The sequence below is a fragment of the Giraffa tippelskirchi genome, chromosome 2 (genome assembly GCF_054371585.1).
Source record: "Giraffa tippelskirchi isolate mGirTip1 chromosome 2, T2T-mGirTip1v1.2.pri, whole genome shotgun sequence".
NCBI lineage: Eukaryota > Metazoa > Chordata > Mammalia > Artiodactyla > Giraffidae > Giraffa > Giraffa tippelskirchi.
The window spans coordinates 199,624,710-199,650,403 of NC_137276.1; the positions used below are offsets into that span (position 1 = coordinate 199,624,710).

A 25,694-nucleotide genomic window follows, 5' to 3' on the forward strand; every position below is an offset into this window, starting at 1 on the left:
AATAGATTTGCTTATAGTATGACCAAATTTAAAGAGATCCTATATGCTATATATGTAATTATATATAGTCCTATATATTGTATATATTCATGTACAAATATATTTAAAATATATTGTATGAGAAATGTTTAAAATATGGACAGAAATATTGCTACTTGGAACTATAGTTAGGTCTCACTCAATATTTTTTTTTTCCCAAAATAATAGCTCTTTAAGAGATTAACAATAAAATGAACAATAGAGCAGAGAAGAAATGTGCAAATCTTTGGCCTGCTTTCCAGGCCTATGTGACTTAACTGTTGCCTGAGTAAATATACTAACATCGCTGGGAAAAAAAAAAAAAAAAGAATGTTCTTACGGAGAGTTGGTCAGTGACAAAATCTTAGATAAAGGAGAGTAACTGGGATAAACTTTGGTAGCACTCATCCATGTCTCTTGAATGGAATCTTAATAACATGAAGACTCTGCACACATATCCTTTCTCCCCACTTCCATTCCCACTCCTCTTCCATCCATCCTCCTGTTCATGAGGCAGCCTTAACTGAGATAGATGATGACTCTCCTAGCTTGCTATCACTGAACATTTGATGTATCTGATTCTTTTCTTTTGATTCTTTTTTAAAAAGGGCATTTGTATTAGCTTCCCCTTATAAAGTTTACTGAAAGCACAAGCTGGAATCAAGATTGCCAAGAGAAATATCAATAATCTCAGATAGGCAGGTGATACCACGCTAATGGCAGAAAGCAAAGAAGAACTAAAGAACCTCTTGATGAAAGTGAAAGAGGAGAGTGAAAAAGCTGGCTTAAAACTCAACATTCAAAAAACTGAGATCATGGCATTGGGTCTTATCACTTCATGGAAAATAGATATGAAAACAGTGACAGACTTTGTTTTCTTGTGCTCCAAAATCACTGTGGACAGTGACTGCAGCCATGAAAGTAAAAGATGCTTGCTCCTTGGAAAAAAAGCTATGATGAACCTAGACAGCATATTAAAAGCAGAGGCATTACTTTGCCAACAAAAGTCCATCTGGTCAAAACTATGGTTTTTCTAGTAGTCCTGTACACATGTGAGAGTTGGACCATAAAGAAGGCTGAGTGCCAGTGAATTCATGCTTTTGAACTGTGGTGTTGGAGAAGACTCTTGAGAGTTCCTTGGACAGCAAGGAGATCAAACCAGTCAGTCCTCAAGGAAATCAACACTGAATGCTCATTGAAAGGACTGATGTTGAAACTGAAGCTCCAATACATTGGCCACCTGATGTGAAGTGCTGACTCATTGGAAAAGACCCTGATATTGGTAAAGATTGAGGCAGCAGGAGAAGAAGACAACAAAGGATGAGATGATTGGGTGGTATCACTGATTAAACGGACATGAGTTTGAGAAATCTCCAGGAGATAGTGAAGGACAAGGAAGCCTGGCATGCTGCAGTCCATGGGGTCACAAAGAATTGGACATGATGGAGTGACTGAACAACAACCAAAAGCAGAAACTTATCACAGTTTACATGGACTTGAGTATTTCATGCCTTGTGACAGCTCTTACTTTTTACTGTGAAATAACAAATAGGTATTGCAGTGCTCCATGTGTAAATACCAGATTAGGTGGTAGGCTTTGAATACCTGAGTGTAACTGAACACATCAAGTGTGCTTAAACTTCTTTTTCAAATTGTGCCATGTATTTATATATGTATATATATGTAATATATGTATGCTGCTGCTGCTGCTAAGTCGCTTCAGTCGTGTCCGACTCTGTGCGACCCCATAGACGGCAGCCCACCAGGCTCCGCCGTCCCTGGGATTCTCCAGGCAAGAATACTGGAGTGGGTTGCCATTTCCTTCTCCAGTGCATGAAAGGGAAAAGTGAAAGTGAAGTCGCTCAGTCATGTCCGACTCTTAGCGACCCCATGGACTGTAGCCTACCAGGCTCCTCCATCCATGGGATTTTCCTGGCAAGAGTACTGGAGTGGGGTGCCATTGCCTTCTCCATGTATAGTATAATATATATTTTACAATACACTCATGGTGAATTCATGTCAATGTATGGCAAAACAAATACAATATTGTAAAGTTAAAAAAATAGAAAATAAACTAATTAAAAATTAAAAAAAATAAGTACAAAGTTAAAAAGACTGTCTCACTACTGGCTTTATGTAATTAGAAGCTATCAATTTAGAAGCTATTTTTTAAGGGGTATCCAGGATATCTTTTATTCTATTATGAAAATAGCTAAAATAATCAGAAAGTTTAATACACAAAATTTTAATATATGCAAAAAATGCTTTCAACATTTTGGTTTCTTTGCCTAAACACTTAATTAAAACCTAAAATAGTATCCTGCTTTACAAGACACAAGTTAATGAAGAGACAAGTTGATATAACTAAAGTTTACCAAAAAATATATATATGTCCAATATATGTGATGGGCCAATAAAATCACATTTTATATTATGTTTTAATGTAATCTGGAAAACTGAAATGCATTTGAATTAAATTATCTGGGAACACAATGATACAAGAAAGTAGGGCTAATATATTCAGTGATGAAGATATACCCAGTGAAGGTCTACACAGTCATTAACTACTAAGATTTGGGAAACTTTAAAAAAGTAGCTTGTTATATTTCTCCTGTTTTTGTTGTTGTTGTTGTTGCTGTTTTTAATTTAGAGAGTGGGTCTTTATTCTGTTGAAAAATAATTTGGCACACGAAAAGGTTGTAGACAACTTGTGCTCATAAAGTATGTCACCACTGAAAGTGAATGGCTGGTAAAATTGGGGGATACTCTTACGATTTCATGACAGCTAACAGACTGTGATGTGAAAAAATTACACTTGTGGTAAGATAGAAGGGGTAATTTGGTTAAAAGTGGAAAACAAACATTAAAGAATAATAGCCAAAGGAGGGTTTAAGAACCCATTGCATTCTATAAACAGAACAATAGACTTTCTACTTTTATACATAGGTCTTGTTAGCTTGGTCAATATCTGGTCCTGAGACATGGATACACTTTGTATGTTCTGACAAAATCAGGTTTATTTATCTACAGTACTGAGAGGTAGAACTTTGACTAAAACAAATTTGCTAAAGTAATGAATACCGCTCCAGAAAGCTCCTCCTAATGGCCACAGGAAACATAACCTCTATGTGTTACTGTATTGGTTGAATTCTAATTTGAAACTTAGGTGTTCACTTTGCAAGGATACCATTGATTTGGAGATACATTGACTCCTTTGAATATAAAGTATGGGATATTACCTTTTACTTATGAATAATGCCATATATTATAATGAAATGCTGCTGCTGTTGCTGCTGCTACTAAGTTGCTTCAGTAATATCCGACTCTGTGCGACCCCATAGATGGCAGCCCACCAGGCTCCGCCGTCCCTGGGATTCTCCAGGCAAGAATACTGGATTGCCATTTCCTTCTCCAATGCATGAAAGGGAAAAGTGAAAGTGAAGTCTCTCAGTCATGTCCGACTCTTAGCGACCTCATGGACTATATAGCCTACCAGGCTCCTCCATCCATGGGATCTTCCAGGCAAGAGTACTGGAGTGGGGTGCCATTGCCTTCTCCAATAATGAAATGCATTTGAACCAAATAATTGAAGTTTCAATGATTGTCAGGTGAAATATTTTAAATACAGACACAGACTGATAATGACACTTACAAGAATTCATTGGTTCTTAAAACCTATAAGGGCATGTAAACCCACGGCTGATTCATGTCAATGTACGGCAAAAACCACTATAATATTGTAAAGTAATTAGCCCCCAACTAAAATAAAAAATAAATAAATAAATAAAACCTATGGGAGCAGTTTAGAGAGTTTATTTTGCAGATTTAAGATAGTTGCAGTCAAGATAACTATACATAATTAGAACCTGGAATGTTCTGTCCATGAATCAAGGCAAACTGGAAGTGGTCAAACAGGAGATGGCAAGAGTGAACGTCGAGATTCTAGGGATCAGCAAACTAAAATGGACTGCAATGGATGATTTTAACTCAGATGACCATTTTATCTACTACTTTGGGCAAGAATCCTTTAGAAGAAATGGAGTAGCCATCATAGTCAACAAAAGAATCCAAAATGCAGTACTTGGATGCAATCTCAAAAACAACAGAATGATATCTGTTCGTTTCCAAGGCAAATCACTCAGTATCACGGTAATCCAAACCTATGCTCTGACCAGTAACGATGAAAAAGCTGAAGTTGAATGGTTCTATCAAGACCTACAAGGCCTTTTAGAACTAACACCGAAAAAATATGTCTTTTTCATTATAGGGGACTGGAATGCAAAATTAGGAAGTCAGGAAACACCTGGAGTAACAGGAAAATTTGGCCTTGGAGTACAGAATGAAGCAGGGCAAACACTAATAGAGTTTTGCAAAGAGAACGCACTGGTCATAGCAAACACACTCTTCCAACAAAACAAGAGAAGACTCTACACATGGACATCACCAGATGGCCAAAACCAAATTCAGATTGATTATATTCTTTGCAGCCAAAGATGGAGACGCTCTACACAGTCAGCAAAAAGAGGAATGAGAGCTGACTGTGGCTCAGATCATGGACTCCTTATTGTCAAATTAAGACTTAAATTGAAGAAAGTTGGGAAAACCACTGAACCATTCAGGTATGACCTAAATCAAATCCCTTACGGTTATACAGTGGAAGTGACAAATGGATTTAAGGGACTAGATCTGATAGACAGAGTGCCTGACGAACTATAAACAGAGGTTCATGACACTGCACAGGGGACAGGGATCAAAACCATCCCCAGGAAAAAGAAATGCAAAAAGTAAAATGGCTGTCTGAGGAGACCTTACAAATAGCTATGAAAAGAAGAGAAGTGAAAAGCAAAGGAGAAAAGGAAAGCTATATCCATTTGAATACAGAGTTCCAAAGAATAGCAAGGAGAGATAAGAAAGACTTTCTCAGTGATCAGTGCAAAGAAATAGAGGAAAACAATAGAATGGGAAAGACTAGAGATCACTTCAAGAAAACTAGAGATATCAAGGCAATATTTCATGCAAAGATGGGCTCAATAAAGGGCAGAAATGGTATGGATCTGACAAAAACAGAAGACATTAAGAAGAGGTGTCAATAATACACAGAAGAACAGCACAAAAAAGACCTTCACGACCCTGTTAATCATGATAGTGTGATCACTCACCTAGAGCCAGACATCCTGGAATGTGAAGTCAAGTGGGCCTTAGGAAGCATCACTACAAACAAAGTTAATGGAGGTGATGGAATTCCAGTTGAGCTATTTCAAATCCTAAAATATGATGCTGTGAAAGTGCTGCACTCAATATGTCTGAAAATTTGGAAAAGTCAGCAGTGACCACAGGACTGGAAAAGGTCAGTTTTCATCCCAATCCCAAAGAAAGGCAATGCCAAAGAATGCTCAAACTACGCCACAATTGCACTCATCTCACACACTTGAAAAGTAATGCTCAAAACTCTCCAAGCCAAGCTTCAGCAATAGGTGACTCATGAACTTCCAGATGTCCAAGCTAGATTTAGAAAAGGTGAAGGAAATTGCCAACATCCACTAGATCTTTGAAAAAGCAAGAGAATTCCAGAAAAACATCTATTTCTGCTTTATTGACTATGCCAAAACCCTTTGACTGTGTGGATCACAATAAACTGTGGAAAATTCTGAAAGATATGGGAGTACCAGACCACCTGACCTGCCTCTTGAGAAACCTGTATGGGGGTCAGGAAGCAACAGATAGAACTGGTCATGGAAAAACAGACTGATTCCAAATAGGAAAAAGAGTACGTCAAGGCTGTATATTGTCACCCTGCTTATTTATTTTATATGCAGAGTACATCATATAAAACGTTGGGCTGGAATTAGCCCAAGCTGGAATCAAGATTGCCAGGAGAAATATCAATAACCTCAAATATGCAGATGACACCACCCTTATGGCAGAAAGTGAAGAAGAACTAAAAAGCCTCTTGATGAAAGTGAAAGAAGAGAGTGAAAAAGTTGGCTTAAAGCCCAACATTCAGAAAACTAAGATCATGGCATCTGGTGCCATCATTTCATGGCAAATAGATGGGGAAACTGAGAAACTTTATTTTGGGGGGGCTCCAAAATCACTGCAGTTGGTGATTGCAGCCATGAAATTAAAAGACGCTTACCCCTTGGAAGGAAAGTTATGACCATGCTAGACAGCATATTAAAATCAAAGACATCATCTTGCCAACAAAGGTCCATCTAGTCAAGGCTATGGTTTTTCGGTAGGCATGTATGGATGTGAGACTTGGACTATAAAGAAAGCTGAGCACAGAAGAACTGATGCTTTTGAACTGTGGCATTGGAAAAGACTCTTGAGAGTCCCTTGGACTGCAAGGGGATCCAACCAATCCATCCTAAAGGAGATCAGTCCTGGGTGTTCACTGGAAGGTCTGATTTTGAAGCTGATAGTCCAATACTTTGGCCACCTGATGTGAAGAGCTGACTCATTTGAAAAGTCCCTGATGCTGGGAAAGATTGAGGGCAGGAGGAGAAGGGGATGATAGAGGATGAAATGGTTGGATGGCATCACCAACTCAATGGACAGAATTTGGGTAGGCCCGGCCGTTGGTGAGGACAGGGAGACCTGGCGTGCTGCAGCTCATGGGGTCGCAAAGAGTCAGGCACGACTAAGCGACTGAACTAACTGAAGAAACGTGATTGAAGGTATGTGATTGAGACTGTTGAAACAAAGAAACAAGTGGAATATGAGATAAGATAGAATGGAATTAGATATAACCATGTATTTTAAAAGTATATATTTGTGTAAATATATATATATGTGTGCGTGTGTGTGTGTGTGTGTATGCATACATACATATTGTAAAAATACATAACACACCTTTTGTATTAAATCATTGGGAAAACCTTTGTATATCAATTATATATAATTTTTTTTCAAGAATCAAACTTTCAGGAAAAATGCTCTGAAGTATGGCCAGTAATGACAACAAGTATTGAATTGGCCAAAGAGTTCCTTTGTTTTTTTGTTTGTTTGTTTGTTTTGAAAATTATTTTTAAAATCGATTTTTATTAATGCTTAGGACTGAATTGTTTCTCAGAGACTGTATTACCACAATAAAATATGAATGACATCCTTGATGACCTATCAGATATAAGAAATTGGTGAAAAAGAGAGAATTATTGTTAAAAGTGTGAAAATCCTTTCTACAAGCATATTGCAGTTAGTTTTGTTTTGTTTTTTTTAATACATTTATTTATTTTAGTTGGGGGCTAATTACTTTACAATATTGTAGTGGTTTTTGCCATATATTGACATGAATCAGCCATGGGTTTACATGTGTTCCCCATCCTGAACCCCCCTCCCACCTCCCTCCCCATCCCATCCCTCTGGGTCATCCCATACATGTTTTTCGTTTTCACTAAGAACTTTATTGAACAACACATTCACTGTTTTGTTCTAGTACTTTCTGCCATTTTTCATGCAACTTCATAATTCCTTCCCAAAACATTATCTTTTTGAGCGAAGAACTGTTCCAGGTATCTTTTACAGTCTTCTAGGAAACTGATTTTTTTTTCCCCGTTAAGAGAATTTCATATTACTGAAAGAAATATGCATCCGAATATTCAGTGTCTGGTGAATATGGCAGATGATCAGAACCTCTCAGCCAAGCTGCAAAAATTTTTGCCTGATCAACAAAGAAACATGTGGTCTTGAGTTATCCTGATGGAAGGTTATGTGTTTTCTGTTGACTAATTCAAGATGCTTTTCATCCAGTGCTGCCTTTGAGTGAGAGTGTGATTGCTCAGTCACTTCAGTCGTGTCTGACTCTTTGCGACCCCATGGACTGTAATCTGCCAGACTTCTCTGTCCATGGGATTCTCCAGGCAAGTGTACTGGAGAGAGTTGTCATGCCATCCTCCAGGGGATCTTCCTGAGGGAGGTATTGAACTCATGTGTCCTGTGGCTCCTGCACCGTAGGCAAAATCTTTATCGCTGAGCCACCAGGTAAGCCCAGTGCTGCCTTTAGTTGGTTTAATTGGGAGCAGTACTTGTTGGAATTAATCCTTTGATTTTCTGGAGGACCTCATAATAGAGTATTCCCTTCCAATATCACCATGTACAGATCACCTTCTTTGGTTAAAGACCTGCCTTTAATGTGGTTGTTGGTGGTTCATTTCACTTGTCCCACAATCTCTTCCATTCCACATTATTGTACAGTATCCACCTTTGATTTGCCCATCACGACTTGATTTAAGAATGGAACATCTTCATTATGTTTCAGTAGAGAATTGTATGCATAAATACGGTCAAGAAGATTTTTTTTTTTTTTAATTTCCTTGTGTGGAACCCAAACATCAAAGTCATTAACATAACGAAGCTGATGCAAATGATTTTTCAATGCTTGATTTGAATATTTTGAGTATGTTGGCTATCTTCATGATATAGTGATTAACCTCAAATAAATTCTTGATCTGATAACTGTCAGCTTCAACTGGTCTAGCCAGCCATGGAGAATTGTCCACTGAGAAATCTCCAGTATGAAACTTCGCAAACTACTTTTGACAAGTTCAGTCAGTCATAGCGCTTCCTACATTCACTGAACAATTTTTATTTTATTTTTTTTTGAGTTTCAGTTGTGTTTTTATCTTTCTTTAAATAATAAAGCATAATATGCTTCCATCATCAACTCTAAAATGGCTACACAAAAATTCACATATTTTAATAAGTTTTTTAATGCATGCTGATGAGACAGTCACAATCAGTTCAGTTCAGTCACTCAGTTGTGTCCACTCCTTGTGACCCGATGGGCTGCAGCATGCCAGGCTTCCCTGTCCATCACCAACTCCTAAAGTCACCCAAGTTCATGTCGATCGAGTAGGTGATGCCATCCAACGATCTCATCCTCTGTCCTCCCCTTCTCCTCCTGCCTTCAATCTTTCCCAGCATCAGGGCCTTTTCCAATGAGTCTGTTATTTGCATCAGGTGGCCAAAGTATTGGAGTTTCAGCTTTAGCATCAGCCCTTCCAATGCATATTCAGGACTGATTTTCATTAGGATAAACTGATTTGATTTCCTTGCAGTCCAAGGGACTTTCAAGAGTCTTCTCCAATACTAGAGTTCAAAAGCATCAATTCTCTGGTGCTCAGCTTTCTTTATACTCCAAATCTCACATCCATAGATGACTACTGGAAAAACCATAGATTTGACTAGATGGACCTTTGTTGGCAAATTAATATCTCTGATTTTTAATATGCTGTCTACGTTGGTCATAGTTTTCTTCCAAGGACCAAGCACCTTTTAATTTCATGGCTGCAGTCACCATCTGCAGTGATTTTGAAGCCCCCAAAATAAAGTCTCTCACTGTTTCCACTGTTTCCCCATCTATTTGCCATGAAGTAATGGGACCAGATTTAGTTTTCTGAATGTTGACTTTTAAGCCAACTATTTTCACTCTCCTCTTTCACTTTCATCTAGAGGCTCTTTAGTTCTTCTTCACTTTCTGCCCTAAGGGTGGTGTCATCTGCATATATGAGGTTATTGATATTTCTCCCAGAAATCTTGATTCCAGCTTGTGCTTCTTCCAGCCCAGCATGTCACATGGTGTACTCTGCATATAGCTCAAATAAGCAGGGTGACAATATACAGTCTTGACATACTCCTTTTCCTATTTGGAACCAGTCTGTTGTTCCATGTCCAGTTCTAACTGCTGCTTCTTGACCCACATACAGATTTCTCAGGAGGCAGGTCAGATGGTCTGGTATTCCCATCTCTTGAATAATTTTCCACAGTTCTTTGTGATCCACACAGTCAAAGGCTTTGGCATAGTCAATAAAGAAAAAGAAGATTTTTTTCTGGAACTCTCTTGCTTTTTTGAAGATCCAGCGGATATTGGCAATTTGATCTCTGGTTCCTCTGCCTTTTCTAAATCCAGCTACATCTGGAAGTTCACAGTTTACATACTGTTGAAGCCTGGCTTAGAGGATTTTGAGCATTACTTTGCTAGTGTGTGAGATGAGTTCAGTTGTGTGGTAGTTTGAATTTCTTTGGCATTCCTTCCTTTGGGTTTGGAATGAAAACAGACCTTTTCCAGTCCTGTGGCCACTGCTGTGTTTTCATTCCAAATTTGCTGGCATATTGAGTGCAGCTCTTTCACAGCATCATCTTTTAGGATTTGAAATAGCTAAACTGGAATTCCATCACCTCCACTAACTTTGTTCTTAGTGATGCTTTCTAAGGACCATTTGACTTCACATTCCAGGATGTCTGGCTCTAGGTGAGTGATCACACCATAGTGATCATATGGGTCGTGAAGACCTTTTTTGGTACAGTTCTTCTGTGTATTCTTGCCACCTCTTCTTAACATCTTCTGCTTCTGTTAGGTCCATATCATTTCTGCCCTTTATTGAGCCCATCTTAGCATGAAATTTTCCTTTGGTGTCTCTAATTTTCTTGAAGCGATCTCTAGTCTTTCCCATTCTATTGTTTTCCTCTATTTCTTTGCACTTATCACTGAGGAAGGCTTTCTTATGTCTTCTTGTTATTCTTTGGAACTCTGCATTCAAATGGGTATAACTTTCCTTTTCTCCTTTGCCTTTAGCTTCTCTTCTTGTCACAGCTACTTGTACGGCCTCCTTAGACAACCATTTTGCCTTTTTGTATTTCTTTTTCTTGGGGATGGTCTTGATCACTGCCTCCTCTACAATGTTACAAACCTCTGTCCATAGTTCTTCATACACTCTGTCTATTAGATCTAAACTCTGAATCTATTTGTCACTTCCACTGTATAATTGTAAGGGATTTGATTTAGGTCTTACCTGAATGGTCTAGTGGTTTTCCCTACTTTCTTCAATTATAGTCTGAATTTGGCAGTAAGGAGTTCATGATCTGACCACTGTCTAAGAAAGTTTTTACAAATAAAGTTAAAGACTAGTAAGCACGACTAGAGCATCTTATGGGGAAAAGAAAAAAGGAAGAAACCTTTGGCCAGTGTAAGAAAATATTTTAAAGCAGACAGGAAAGTGTAATAATTATGCTTTCATACTTTGTTCTATTTGTTAATCCAGATGTTCATTTAAATCCCATATTCTGAGGGAAATCAGAGGACTCATATTTTTGCTAGGGAAGCAAAGTAGACAATATTTGTCCTTCCTTCTTTCTACCCTATGTCAACATCCTCTGATCTAATCTCTGGGAAACTTCCATTTCTAAGTTTTACTGAGAAATAGTAACCCTATCTGGAAAGAGGTGTTCTTTAGAGAAGAGGTTCTTATTTAGGGAAAATGTAGTACAGCACCATATGTTCTAGACTATGTCAACCTTAGCCAAAAAAGAAAAAAAAAGCAACACATTAGATTCATCTGCCATAATATGCTGTATCTTTAATGTATTATTCTTATGCTAGAATAGTTGAGAGGAAGCTCTCTATCTTATGTCTCAAGAATCTTTTGCTCTGATTTCATCACTATGCTAAGAAAAATTATGTATGAAGCAATCCCTGCAGAGCATCACCCCTTAGAGAGCATCTGGGAATGGCATATATCCTGTGGTCAGTTCACTGTACCAGGTAATAGAGGTGGAATAGCTTAAGTAAAAGATGGGTTCAAAGCAACAACAACTGATTTTTTACATTAACACGGAAAATCTAGTAATAAATGAATATCAATGACCGAGGCAATTAGGATGGGTGACTTTGGGAGAGGACTGGGCTGGCCACCTCTTAGTGATAACAGCAGTGACAGCAACAGTAAGAATAATATCGGTTGCATCATTTTTTGAAACTCTTATATCTGGGAATATATTAGCTTTTTAATATTACAACTTATAATTCTTACCAGGGCTTCCTGGTGGCTCAGTGGGAAAGAATTTACCTGTCAGTACAGGAGACACAAGTTTAATCTCTGAGTCAGGAAGATCTCATGGAGAAGGAAACGGAAACCCACTCCACAAATCTTGTCTGGGAAATCCCACGGACAAAGGAGGAGGGTGGCAAAAGAGTTGGAGTGACTTTGCAGCTAAACAACAATTCTCACCAGAAACATACATGTTAAATATTATCATTTACAGTTTAAAAATAAGAAAGCTGGGCATCAAATAAATTTAGTAATCTTCCAAATACACAGAGTCATAGTCAGATTAAGTAAGTTACAGATTTCTGATTTGAACCCAACTGAGTCAGGTTACAAAGCCTTTTCTGTTTATTTGTTTTAGTTATGGTCTCTAGTACCATAACAGCCAGAGCATAGCTGAATGAAGCTTTATCATTTTATTGTAGGCATAAATTTGAGTTGATCATACCAAAATTGATGTACTATGGAATGTTTTGATGCATTAAAAACTTAAGAAGAGAAACTCAGACTATTTAATTATTATATCTCAAATACTTATATAAAGAAATGATATCATAAACAGTGAAGAAACATGCTATGGAATATCAGCAAGAAAGCTAAGAAACTACAATACAAATGAATATTTGATGAGACAGTTTCAGATTTTGCACATACCATGATGTTGTTTATTAAATTTCAAAGTAAAATCACACTTACACAATTAAACATTCCTTAGTAATTTTCAGAGACTTCCCAGGTGGCTCGGTGGTAAAGAATCTGCCTGCCGATGCAGGAGATGCAGAACACACAGGTTTGATCCCTGTGTTGAGAAGACCCCCTGGAGGAGGAAATGACAGCCCATTCCAGTATTCTTGTCTGTATAATTCCGTAGACAGAGGAGCCTGGTGGACTAAAGTCCATGGGGTCTCAAAGAGTTGGACATGACTGATTGAGCACACATGCTTGCGAGTAATTTTAGTGAGTCTGTGTCAGACTTTTTATACTTTCATGTCATAATATAAAAATATGATTTCTTAGAATGGTTGAGTATTGAAATGTTTAATAACACAGAATCTGGATTCTGACTGCCTGAATCCAAATTAGGACATTGCCACCAGCAACAAATAAATTACTTGTCCAGTTCTCAGTTTTTCCTTTTAGTGAATGAGATGTAACAACATTATCTCACTTATGAGATGATTTTAAGAATTTGATAGAATAAGTACTTGCTCCTGTAATTGGCACATGGTAAATGCTCATTGAAATTTCATTGTTTTTATAATCATATTTTGTTCAGTCTAAGTCATATCCGACTCTTTGTGATCCCATGGACTGCAGCACTCCAGGCTTCCCTGTCCTTCACTGTCTCCTGGAGATTGCCCAGATTCATGTCCATTGAGTTGGTGGTGCTATCTAACCATCTCATCCTCTGTTACACCCTTCTCCTATTGCCTTCAATCTTTCCCTTTCCCAGCATCAGGGTCTTTTCCAGTGAGTTGGCTCCTTGCATCAGGTGCCAAAGTACCAGAGCTTCAGCTTCAGCATCAGTCCTTCCAGTGAATATACAGGGTTGATTACATTTAGGATTAACTGGTTGGATCTCCTTGCTGTCCAGGGGACTGTCAAGTATCTTCTCCAGAACCACAGTTCAAAAGCATCAGTTATTTGGCTCTCAGCTTTCTTTATGGTCCAACCCTCACATCTGTGCATTACTACTGGATAAACCATAGCTTTGTCTATAAGGACCTTTATTGGCAAAGAGATATCATTGAATATAACTCCTGTATTTATACTTACAACATAATCTTCTACCCTTCTGAGTTCTTTAACTTTTTTTTTTTTTTGCTTGATTCTTAGCACAAAATATCCTTTCATTTTTTCTCTTCTATCTGGAATCATTTTTCTTTATTTTTACTCTGTAGGTACCTGGTCATACTGTACCAGACTCAAGTGCAACTTCTTCCCAGTGTCTTTCCCACATTGTCCACACACTGCCTGGATTTTAGTTTCTTTTCTTCTCTGTATACAATATTGCACTTACTTAAATTAGAAAACTAAAATCTTGTCAGGTTGGAAAAATAGCTTGTAAGGATTTCTTTTCTTCTTTATTGTTTTAAGGCCATTGATAAGAAAGTGTTTAGCCTCTTTCGCAGAGTCCTTTGCAACAGGTAAAAAATTTAGGTCACCGAAACAATAGATTGAGGAGATAGATTGGGAAGCATTTTTCCTGAGCTTTACTTAGTGCTGTAATTTATTTTTAAACAATGCCTACCGTATCAAAATTGAAAAGTCTCATTTTAAATTAAATTGCCAAAATTCTCTGAGAAATTTGAAGTATACTCTCTAAATATGTCTTATTTATATCATTGTCTGTATTCTTCAGCCGTGTAAAGAAAGAATGGAAAACTGGCATAAATGAGGACAGGCCAAGTTGATGTCCCTCAGAAAAATTCTTAAGACAAATTTACACTTAAAACTGCATTTCTAGAGTGTACAGAAAATAAATTTACTATGTAGATCAAACTCATGTTTTTTGTTAAATCTTCTTTATGGTATTGTATTTTGTATGAGATTGTACCATGTAAGAGGTAGTATTCTATAAAATGCAATCAAATGTAATGTCTGTAGGACAAAAATATGAAAATAGAATCAAAACAAAAAGAAACCTTTAATTTGAGTGGTTGTGATAGAAGTCATTGTACAGAATTGGAAGGTCTTTTTTAATCACATGTGAACTGACATAATTATTAATGCTTTGAAAAAGGGCAAATGAGATGAAATTATTTTCTGATTTCTTAGTACTGAATTTAGAGACAGCAGTAAGTATGATAAGCAAAAATGAAATTGTTAACACTCGTTTTAATAGTTTTTCAAACCTTACATTATGGAATGCACTCTTGGGGCTGTGTCTTTCTGTGACAGGTCAGTGTCATATGGAACCAGGTATTTAGGTATGTAAACTTACCATTTTACATTGACAATGAAACCCTGAGAGCTCTGTTTAAACTTCTTGCAACACACTGCTTTGTGAACTGAGATACACGAAGTCCTACTAATTTAACAGAGCCATTCTAATGATGTGTTTGTATCTTGGTTGTCCTATTCATCATCTAACCATTATTTTTACTTTTCAACTGGCTGGAAAATTTCAGTGAGAGTTATGTAGCATTTATCTAGAAACATTCTTTAGTTTCTAGTGTCTCCCATCAATGTCAGGAGTGATCACTTGTTTACTGATGGTGGTGATCTTATTAATATAGTTCTGTTGATTTAAAAAAAAAATTATAACTAGGTTAAATAAGCAAAATTGTGAAGTCATTATAGTTTTTACCATTAGCACCACACAACTCCCAGATTTATTTCTTCAGGCTTAACTGCCATTTTATGCTTTTGCCTTCCAAGAAAACCAAAATATTTGTAGTGTCGAAGTTTCTCCTGTTGGGGAAAATAGAAGATACACCTCAAATACACATGTTCTTTTTCTAATGTCACTGCTAATTCTTGGCCTTTGTTCCTCAGCATATGATTACCAAAGAGTTTTTCGGTGTCTTATGTCTATAGCTCTTCTCTCACACTGGTATTCCATCTCCAGGTAGGAAATATGATTATGACTCATTGCTAGTATATTTCCAAAGGAAATAATATATATAACTAATATTTTTTATCAATGTTTATGTTTCATTTTCGGAGAAGGCAATGGCACCCCACTCCAGTACTCTTGCCTGGAAAATCCCATGGACGGAGGAGCCTGGTGGGCTACAGTCCATGGGGTCGCTAAGAGTCGGACACGACTGAGTGACTTCACTTCCACTTTTCCCTTTCATGCACTGGAGAAGGAAATGGCAACCCACTCCAGTGTTCTTGCCTGGAGAATCCCAGGGATGGCAGAACCTGGTGGGCTGCTGTCTATGGGGTTGCACAGAGTCGGACACTACTGAAGCGACTTAGCAGCAGCAGCAGCAGCAGCATGTTTCATTTTATTTTTGTGCAACAATTTTTAATCCTATCACCACCTAATTTCTTCTCTTCTTGATTACTTTTGTTATCAATGCTGATGTCACACGATAGATATTGGAAGATGATAAACGCTGGAGTTCTTTCAGTGTAACATTTTGCTAATTCACATATTGGTTGGATATTGAATTATTCAAAATTGACTAAAGATTTTCTGTATACAATATGATCCTAATGAAGAAAAGGTAAATTTAATTTTTGACATTGTCTGGGTAAGTTTTCAAAGTTGGCAAGTCTTTACTAACGAGAGGAACTCATAATTTTAATTAGCATACTCTTCTTAGATTTTACTCCACTCTACCTCATTTCCACCTTTCTTTGTATTTTTATTTTTTTATAATAGTAGACTGTGATATTTGTTCATTTGTTTGTAAGTTTTTATCCATAATGTCTACAGTCTCTTATGTCATTAATCATTTCTTTAATTTATAAAATATGTACCCTTACAGCAAATCGGTAGATTTGAAAGTATTCAAAAACATTTTTGTGATTTCCTAGATTTATAAATAACATGATTCTCATGTTAAAATGCTAAGTACCATGGTTCAATAGATAAAATGTTAAAATCTTATTGTTTTTCCATGTTTTTTCATTCACTTTTTTTTTATTCTATTAAACTGTAGTGTAAAATGTGACTTTATTAGGACATCATGTATATTGGTTATATTTTTACTAAAATATGGATATGCTAACTTGTCTCTTTTACTTGTGTCTCACAAAGCATGACACAATTTTATCTTTTGATAAAGTATTTAGGAAGAGAAACCAAAACTTAAAAAAGCATTTTGTGTATAGCTATTTTGCCAGTAGTGTAAAAGATACTCTAGATGCTTCTTATAAAAATAGCCTCTAAATTGGTAACTTTTCATTACACAAATAAAGCCAATGTTGAGACAAATCTTTTTAATTGCCGGTTTATGAAGAGGGAAGATATATTTATTATTAGAGAGAGAGGTAAGACAAAATACGTATTCAAAAAGAAGATGTACATCCTTTACAGTATCCACTATTTGAGTGAGAAATTTTATAATGCTCAGTTAAAATACACAGTGTTGACTGGCATTGCTAAGTATATATTGGATATGTTAGGATTGTCTTGATGGATGGAATAAACAAATCCCAAATTCATTAGTGTAATCCAAGAATTTTATTTCTAGTTCATGCAAATCCATTTCAGACTTTCTTGATCAGGTACATTGTGGGCAGCCTTATTTAGGCAGTGATCTCAGGATCTAGTCTCTTTCTCTCATGAGACTCCCCTTTCTCTCAGTCTTTTCTGTTCAGTAGTTTGAGTAGGGAGGATTCATGAGAGAGGGTGAGAAATATTAAATGGCTTGGCATACCTATGGCACAAATCATTTTCACCAAAATTTCACCAAGCCAAAATTACCTTCCAGCTCTAGTCTATAAACATGAAGACTGGGAAAGGTAGTAATTTTTCTTGCCCAAGTGGAATATTAAAAATAAAATAAAAAATAAAAAAAAAACATATAATGGGAAGGTGACTGATTTTTGCATATGAGGATGTTAACTGATGTGTAAGTTATTTAAATAGCTGCCTCTCAGAAACTTGATCATATATGCTGATATAGTCTCACTAACATCACTAACTGAGCTAGCTTAACTGCCAGCCTTTTCAAGAAGGCAGCCCATGGAGACCAGTGCACCTCCTCAAGATGATAGCATCTGAGGATGATTTGGGCCACATTATAGGAAATGGTTACAGTGAAAGCTGAATTTTTGGCTCCACAATTCTCCTGCCATGTTACAGCTGTATAGGAGGGTGGTGAATCTCATGATGAATTTTTGCTAAACTGAAAGTAGAACTTGTAAACTCTGAGCATACTGGTGATGAAATAAACTTAATTCTCATAAGCTGCTCATAATTAAGTGTTCAAATAGAATGTTGTAAAGAAACAACATGGAATGGAAGATTCATTGGGCAAGATGACCTTTAGGGCTCCTTTCAGCCTTGAAAGCCCCCATGATCCATTGATTCAGCTATAACTCACTGGAGCCCTTATTTAAGGAAAATCTATTTTGCTATTCCATAATTAGCTGGCAGGACTAATTTAGTTCAATAAATATTTTCAAAAAGCTTACTGTGTATGGCATCTTGTACTGCATGTAAGAAGTACAGATGCTGTCCCTAATCTTTAAGAGTGAAACCAAAGAAATCTGCAAATTGATTCATCACTGTATGGTAGGGAATGCCCTGTGATAGAGGATAGAAAAGAGGATCAAGGAGAGGAAAGCAAGAAAGGATTACATAGAAAAGAATGCTTGACTTGGATTTGTATGGTGAATGAGGTCAAATGACAAGAAAACACTCTTGTATTCAAAATATAAGATTTAATTTAGGGTGATATACTGGATTCAGCCCTATATGCTTCAACTTTTCTGTTAGATCTCAACTTTGACCCTTGGAGTACATGATGATGACACCACAGCCAAACAAATCCTCCAGCACTGTTTTCAGGATTTAGACGTTTTGAGGCATTGTTGCCATAATATTATGAAACATTACTGTCTTTCTGCTATTTATTTAAAGAAACATTAGATTTACTTTGTCCCTGTGTTTCCCAGCCAGTATGGTTGACCAGTAGTCGATGAAGTTTGCATGATCTTTTGTTAGACAAAACTATCTTTTCCGAATGTTACCTCAGACTTCGTGGGGGGGTGGGGGGTGGGTGAGAATCTAATCAGTTTTCTGACCTTTGCTGGTTGAGAGCATTGTAAAACACTTATTTAGGAGATCCAGGCTTGGTGGTCAGAGATACTGACTTGGAGCATATCCATTCCACAGGTGTCCTCTTCTACTTTCTTAGTTTTGCAAGACAGTCTCATCTTACTCATAATTCAGAAACACTTATTGATTACTTGCTCAGTTCTAGGCATAAATGCTAAGCAAGACAGACATAGTCCCAATTGCTTATGAAGCAAGAGTGTTGAAATCTGTGTAAGTAGTGAATATATATAAAGAGATTAATAAAACAGAATTGATATGTGAAGACATAAGGCAATGGGAAAATGAAAGGTTATCCAATAACTTATTTTCTAGTAGATCGGAAGGAAAATAAGAGACTTGTTTTATAATATACTTCAAAATTATTCATATATGAATTAAAGATTAAATTGTGAAAAGGAAAAGCAAAAAAAAAAAGAAAACTTAGAAAAAGGCTACTAATTATTAAATTATTAAATGAGTAAAATAAATTAAAAAATAAAACATGTACATATTTGATATTATAAATGTCAGCATTATAAAATTCAAAAGGTAAACTGGAAAATAGTATTTGCAATAATATTTTCAAAACAAAGAAGAGAGAAGATAAAGATGAATGGCCCTTTAGAATGAAATGAGCAATGATGAAGAAAAATCACAAAATACACAAAAATCTCCAGAAAGGTTAAAAAAAAAAAAAAGTCAAATTTCATTTAATAATGGAAAAAATGAGATTATCAGCTCCTATGTGAATGCATTTATTTTGTTTTGTTTTTGCATTTATTTTAATAGATAGATTTGTTCTGGGCGGGACGAAGCTTGCATTTAAGTATTATTTTAACAGGAGAAGAAATTAATGTAAATTTCTTGGTGGACATTTGATCTCATTTATCAAGAACATTTGAAATGTTGAAACCCTTAGACTAGTAATTCCACTTCTTAGAATTTATGGTGTAAAAAACTGAGGTGCTCATGAAGATATATATTCCAGATATTTACTGCAACAAAATGTAAAACGAAAAGCTATAAACAATTTAAGTGTTCAACAATTATAGTAATTATATAGTGGTTCATCAAATAATTTCAAAATTGTAGCAAAATCATATTGTCAAAATAAAAATTTTGCCTCAGTTAAATGCTATCATCTTGTTTTTCTCCTCACTGGTTGTTTGAAGTTCGTTGAAACCACTTTTAACCAATAGTTCAAATAAATGCAATAATTTCATCCCTTTATGCATTTTATAAGGCTTTATTTCTGGTTTATTATGTTTTTGCTTTTGTACAGCTTGCATTCTAGAGGTTGAGACATAAGCAAATTACTCCAGGTGATAACATATTATGGAAAGTAAATCATAAGAAATAGAATAGACAGGGGGCAAAATGGAGAAGTCAAGATGGCAGAATAGGAGGTTCTAGAATTTGCCTCTCTTCACAAGTATATCAAGCATACATCTACAAATGGAACAATTCTCATGAAGCACCCTCTAAACACTAGTGGAAGACCTCAGACAAAATCCCCATACAACTGGGTAGTATGAAAAAAAAAAAAGCGGAAAGGGGAAGGGACCGGTACCCCTGGTGGGGAATTGATGTGAGGAGAGGTTCTCACACTCAGAAAAGCCCACTCATGGTAGAGAAATCAACTGGGGCAGAAAGGGACCTTTGGGAGACTAGAGAAAAACACAGCAACCAGTCTGTGGAAGGCAGGACAAAGAAATAATTTCACACATGGTGCATGCCACTGCCTTGCACACCCTAGCTTGAGTTGTGTGTCTTCTGGTTCAGAGAAGGGCTGGGTGCTAGATAATGGATGAAGCAGCTGAGAAGTGGCTAATACCCAAAATATACAATTAGTTCATGCAGCTTAACATGAAAAAAAAAAATCAAAAATTTATTCCTGTTCCTTGGTCCCAGGCCAGATTACAGGGAGGGAACACAGCCCCACCAATCAGCAGAAAACTGGATTAAAGATTTACTGACCATGGCCCTGCCCACCAGGGCAAGATCCTGTTTCTCCCACAACCAGTCCCTCCGATCAGGAAACTTCCATTAAGTCTCTTATCTTTATCCATCAGAGGGCAGACAGAATGGAAACCACAATCAAAGAAAACTAACCAAACTGATAACATGGAGAGCAGTCTTGTATAGCTCAATGAAACAGTGAGCCATGCCATGTAGGGCCACCTAAGACGAGTGGGTCATTGTGGAGAGTTCTGACAAAATGTGGTCTACTGGAGAAGGAAATGGCAAACCATTTCAGCAATCTTGCCTTGAGAACCCCATGTGTGTGCTTAGTCACTCAGTCGTGTCTGACTGTCTGCAACCCCATGGACTGTAGCCCACCTACAGAGGAGCCCAGGCTCTTCTGTACATGGGGATTCTCCAGGCAAGAATACTGAAGTAGGTTGTCTTTCCCTCCTCCAGGGGATGTTCCCAACCCCAGAGATCAAAACCAGGTCTCCCACATTGCAAGTGAATTCTTTACAATCTGAGCTATGAGGGAAGCCCCATAAATACTGGAGTGGGTAGCTTATCCCTTCTCCAGGGGATCTTCCCAACCCAGGGTTTGACCCAGGTCTCCCACATTGCAGGCAGATTCTTTACCAGATGAGCCACGATGAGAACCCCATGAACAGTATAAAAAGGCAAAAAGGTATGACACTGAAAGATGAACTCCCCAGGTTGGTAGGTGCCCAATATGCTACAGGAGAAGAGTGGATAAATAGCTCCAGAAGGAATGAAAAGGCTGAGTCAAAGTGGAAACAACACCCAGCTGTGGAGGTGTCTGGTGGTGAAAATAAAGTCCAATGCAGTAGATAAGATATTACATAGGAACCTGGAATGTTAGGTCCATGAATCAAAGGAAACTGTAAGTGGTCGAACAGGAAATGACAAGAATGAACACTGACATTTTAGGAATCAGTGAGCTAAAATGGACCAGAATGGGAGAATGTAAATCAGATGACCATTACATCTACTACTGTGGGCAAAAATCCCTAAGAAGAAATAGATTAGCCCTCATAGTCAACAAAAGAGTGCAAAATGCAGGATTTGGGTGTGATCTAAAAAATGACAGAATTATCAGTTTCCAAGGCAAACCATTCAATATCACAGTAATCCAAGTCTATGCCACAACCACTAATGCCAAAGAAGCTGAAGTTGAATGGTTCTGTAAAGACCTACAAGACCTTCAAGAACTAATACCAACAGAAAGATGTCCTTTGCATCATAGAGGACTGGAATGCAAAAGTAGAAAGTCAGGAGATAACTGGAGTAACAGGCAAACTTGGCCTTGGAGCACAAAATGAGGCAGGGCCAAGGCTAACAGAGTTTTGCCAAAAGAACACACTGGTCATAGCAAACACCCTCTTCCAATAACACAAGAAATGCCGCTACACACGGACATCTCCAGATGGTCAACACCAGAATCAGATTGATTATATTTTTTGCAGCCAAAAAATGGAGAAGCTCTATACAGTCAGGAAAAACAAACAAACAAGACTAACAGCTGACTACAGCTCAGATCAGGAACTCTTTATTACCAAAGTCAGACTTAAATTGAAGAAAGTAGGGAAAGCTACTACATCATTCAAGTATGACCTAAATCAATCAGTTCAGTTCAGTTCAGTCGCTCAGTCGTGTCCGACTCTTTGCGACCCCATGAATCGCAGCACACCAGGCCTCCCTGTCCATCACCAACTCCCAGAGTTTACCCAAACCCATGTCCATCGAGTCGGTGATGCCATCCAACCATCTCATCCTCTGTCGTCCCCTTCTCCTCCTGCCCCCAATCCTTCCCAGCATTAGGGTCTTTTCCAATGAGTCAACTCTTCGCATGAGGTGGCCAAAGTATTGGAGTTTCAGCTTCAACATCAGTCCTTCCAATGAACACCCAGGACTGACCTCCGTTAGGGTGGACTGGTTGGATCTTCTTGCAGTCCAAGGGACTCTCAAGAGTCTTCTCCAACACCACAATTCAAAAGCATCAATTCTGCGGTGCTCAGCTTTCTTCACCGTCCAACTCTCACATCCATACATGACCACTGGAAAAACTATAGCCTTGACTAGACGGACCTTTGTTGGCAGAATAATGTCTCTGCTCTTAAATATGCTATCTAGGTTGGTCATAACCTTCCTTCCAAGGAGTAAGCATCTTTTAATTTCATGGCTGCAATCACCATCAGCAGTGATTTTGGAACCCAAAAAAATAAAGTCTGACACTGTTTCCACTGTTTCCCCATCTATTTCCCATGAAGTGATGGGACCAGATGCCATGATCTTAGTTTTCTGAAGGTTGAGCTTTAAGCCAACTTTTTCACTCTCCTCTTTCACTTTCATCAAGAGGCTTTTTAGTTCTTCTTGCTTTCTGCCATAAGAATGGTGTCATCTGCATATCTGAGGTTATTGATATTTCTCCTGGCAATCTTGATTCCAGCTTGTGTTTCTTCCAGCACAGCGTTTGTCATGATGTACTCGAAAAAGCAAGAGAGTTCCAGAAAAATCTCTATTTCTGCTTTATTGACTATTCCAAAGCCTTTGACTGTGTGGATCACAATAAACTGTGGAAAATTCTGAAACAGATGGGACTACCAGACCATCTGACCTGTCTCTTGTGAAACCTATATGCAGGTCAGGAAGCAACAGTTAGAACTGGACATGGAACAACAGACAGGTTCCAATTAGGAAAAGGAGTATGTCAAGGCTGTATGTTGTCACCCTGCTTATTTTAACTTATATGCAGAGAACATCATGAGAAATGCTGAGCTGGAAGAAACACAAGCTGGAATCAAGATTCCTGGGAGAAATATCAATAACCTCAGATATGCAGATGACACCACCCTTATGGCAGAAAGCAAAGAAGAACTAATGAGCCTCTTGATGAAAGTGAAAGAGGAGAGTGAAAAAGTTGGCTTAAAGCTCAACCTTCAGAAAACTAAGGTCATGACATCTGGTCCCATCACTTCATGGAAAATAGATGGGGAAACAGTGGAAACAGTGTCAGACTTTACTTTTGGGGGCACCAAAATCACTGCAGATGGTGATTGCAGCCATGAAATTAAAAGACGCTTACTCCTTGGAAGGAAGGTTATGACCAACTTAGATAGTATATTTAAAAGCAGAGACATTACTTTGCCAACAAAGGTCTATCTAGTCAAGGCTATGGTTTTTCCAGTGGTCATGTATGGATGTGAGAGTTGGATGGTGAAGAAAGCTGAGCGCTGAAGAATTGAAGCTTTTGAACTGTGGTGTTGGAGAAGACTCTTTTTTTTTTTTTTTTTAAGTATATATGTATTTATTTTTAGTCTACAGACAGTTGGAATGTTTATTGGGGTATGTTTCTGCTTTACTTTTTTTTTTATATAAATTTATTTATTTTAGTTGGGGGCTAATTACTTTACAATATTGTAATAGTTTTTGCCATACATTGACATGAATCAGCCATGGGTTTACATGTGTTCCCCTTCCTGGACCCCCCACCCACCTCCCTCCCCATCCCATCCCTCTGGGTCATCCCATTGCCCCGGCCCTGAGCCCTTGTCTCATGCATCGAACATGGACAACCCAGATGTTCATCAGCTGGTGAATGGATAAAACGTTGTGCTACGTTCATAAAATAGACTTCTATTCAGCAGTTAAAAAAAAAAAAAAAAGACTTTCTCAAAAAAAATAAATAAATAAAAAAGAATAAGTTATTGCTGCATACAGCAACATAGAACTCAGAATAATTATGAGAAAGAAGCCAGACAAAAAGTGTACACATCATAATATTCCATTTATATAATATTCTAAAACACACAAATGAAGCCATAGTAGATCAAGTGTTATCCACGTATTGAAAGGAGGTTGGAGTAGGGACTAAAGGAGAGATTGCAAAAAGACACAAAGAAACTTCTATGGCTGTAAATACCTTTATTTATCTTGACTGTGGTGATAGTTTCATCGGTATATACCTGTGTCAAAACTCATCAAAGTCTACATTTTAAATATATGTATTTAATTGTATGTCAATTATATGTCAATAAAACTTAAAAAAAATAACAAAACAAAACTTTAAAACACCATTATTCTTGGCTGTCAAATTTACCTCCAGGTACCAATATTTCTAAATAAGTTTTTGTTTGTTTGTTTTTCCCTAATTCTAAAAAAAAAAAAAAAAAATTAAAAAATGGGTATAGTCTTGCATGTTTCTTTCCTGATGAGAATGATTCAGGAGGAGAGAAATTGATGACTCAAGAGAAAAAGGGAGATAATCAAATCAACGACAATAGCAAAATCACACATTCCATTATTCCTGTAAAAGCAGGTATCTTTGACATTTTTCACATTTCATGTCTTTGACATTCAAAGCAGAAACGCAGAGGACCAGAGCGTGAATGCTCTGTCTTATCAATCAATAATTCCCTATGAAATAAAGGGCCACAGCATCATCAACATCCTTAGCTATCTGACTCTTCCTTTCAAAAATAACCATATCTACCTTCACTGTTACTTCCCATTATCTAATTTTAGTGGAATAAATGTCTTTCTTTCTACTCAAAGATAATCCTTTATTTTGCGGATCTGTTTACAAACAGCTAACTCAAATTGTTTTCTATTCTGTTCAACCAAAACAGCATTGACAAGGACACACTGAAAATATATTTTACAATTGAGGAATAAATGAATAAATCTAAACAAATTTCTCACACCTATTGTATGTGCTTTAGACAGTGAAATAATGATATCAAAATATAAAAGAAAGCATTTTTATCTAGCCTTTAATTTTTCAGAAATTTCAACTGTAAACTGTAAACAAATTACTGAAGTTAACTGTATTGAACTAAAAATTAATTTATGTCAGAAGCAATAATATGTTTGTGATAACAGACTTTAGAAGGGACCAAGGAGCAAAAATCAACCACATTCTGGTAGAAGAGTGTTTCTTAGTCTGCTGCCATCACAATAACCCCATCAGATACTTGGTATTTGTTGCTTCTTGCTGAATTCAGTTGTTTCTGAATTCCCATTGTCCATCTCAATGCCACTGTTGTCATGGATATTCTCTAAATGATTGACAGAGCATAGATCATGTGACTGTTCTCTAGTTGAGAAGGAAGAGAAAGAGGATCATTTTCCTGCTTTCAGTTTTCATAAAA

The 25,694-nt window shown here is 37.2% G+C and overlaps 2 long non-coding RNA genes across 2 annotated transcripts in view; both read left to right on the top strand.

Annotated features, from left to right (window-relative positions):
• LOC145530933 (uncharacterized) overlaps positions 1-25,694 on the top strand; it is a 134,031-nt gene that overhangs the window by 23,204 nt on the left and 85,133 nt on the right. The window lies entirely within an intron of this gene.
• LOC145539821 (uncharacterized) lies at positions 494-2,092 on the top strand. The gene is made up of 2 exons (XR_014077976.1): positions 494-1,401; positions 1,902-2,092. It is a non-coding gene; the product is annotated as an uncharacterized LOC145539821 (long non-coding RNA).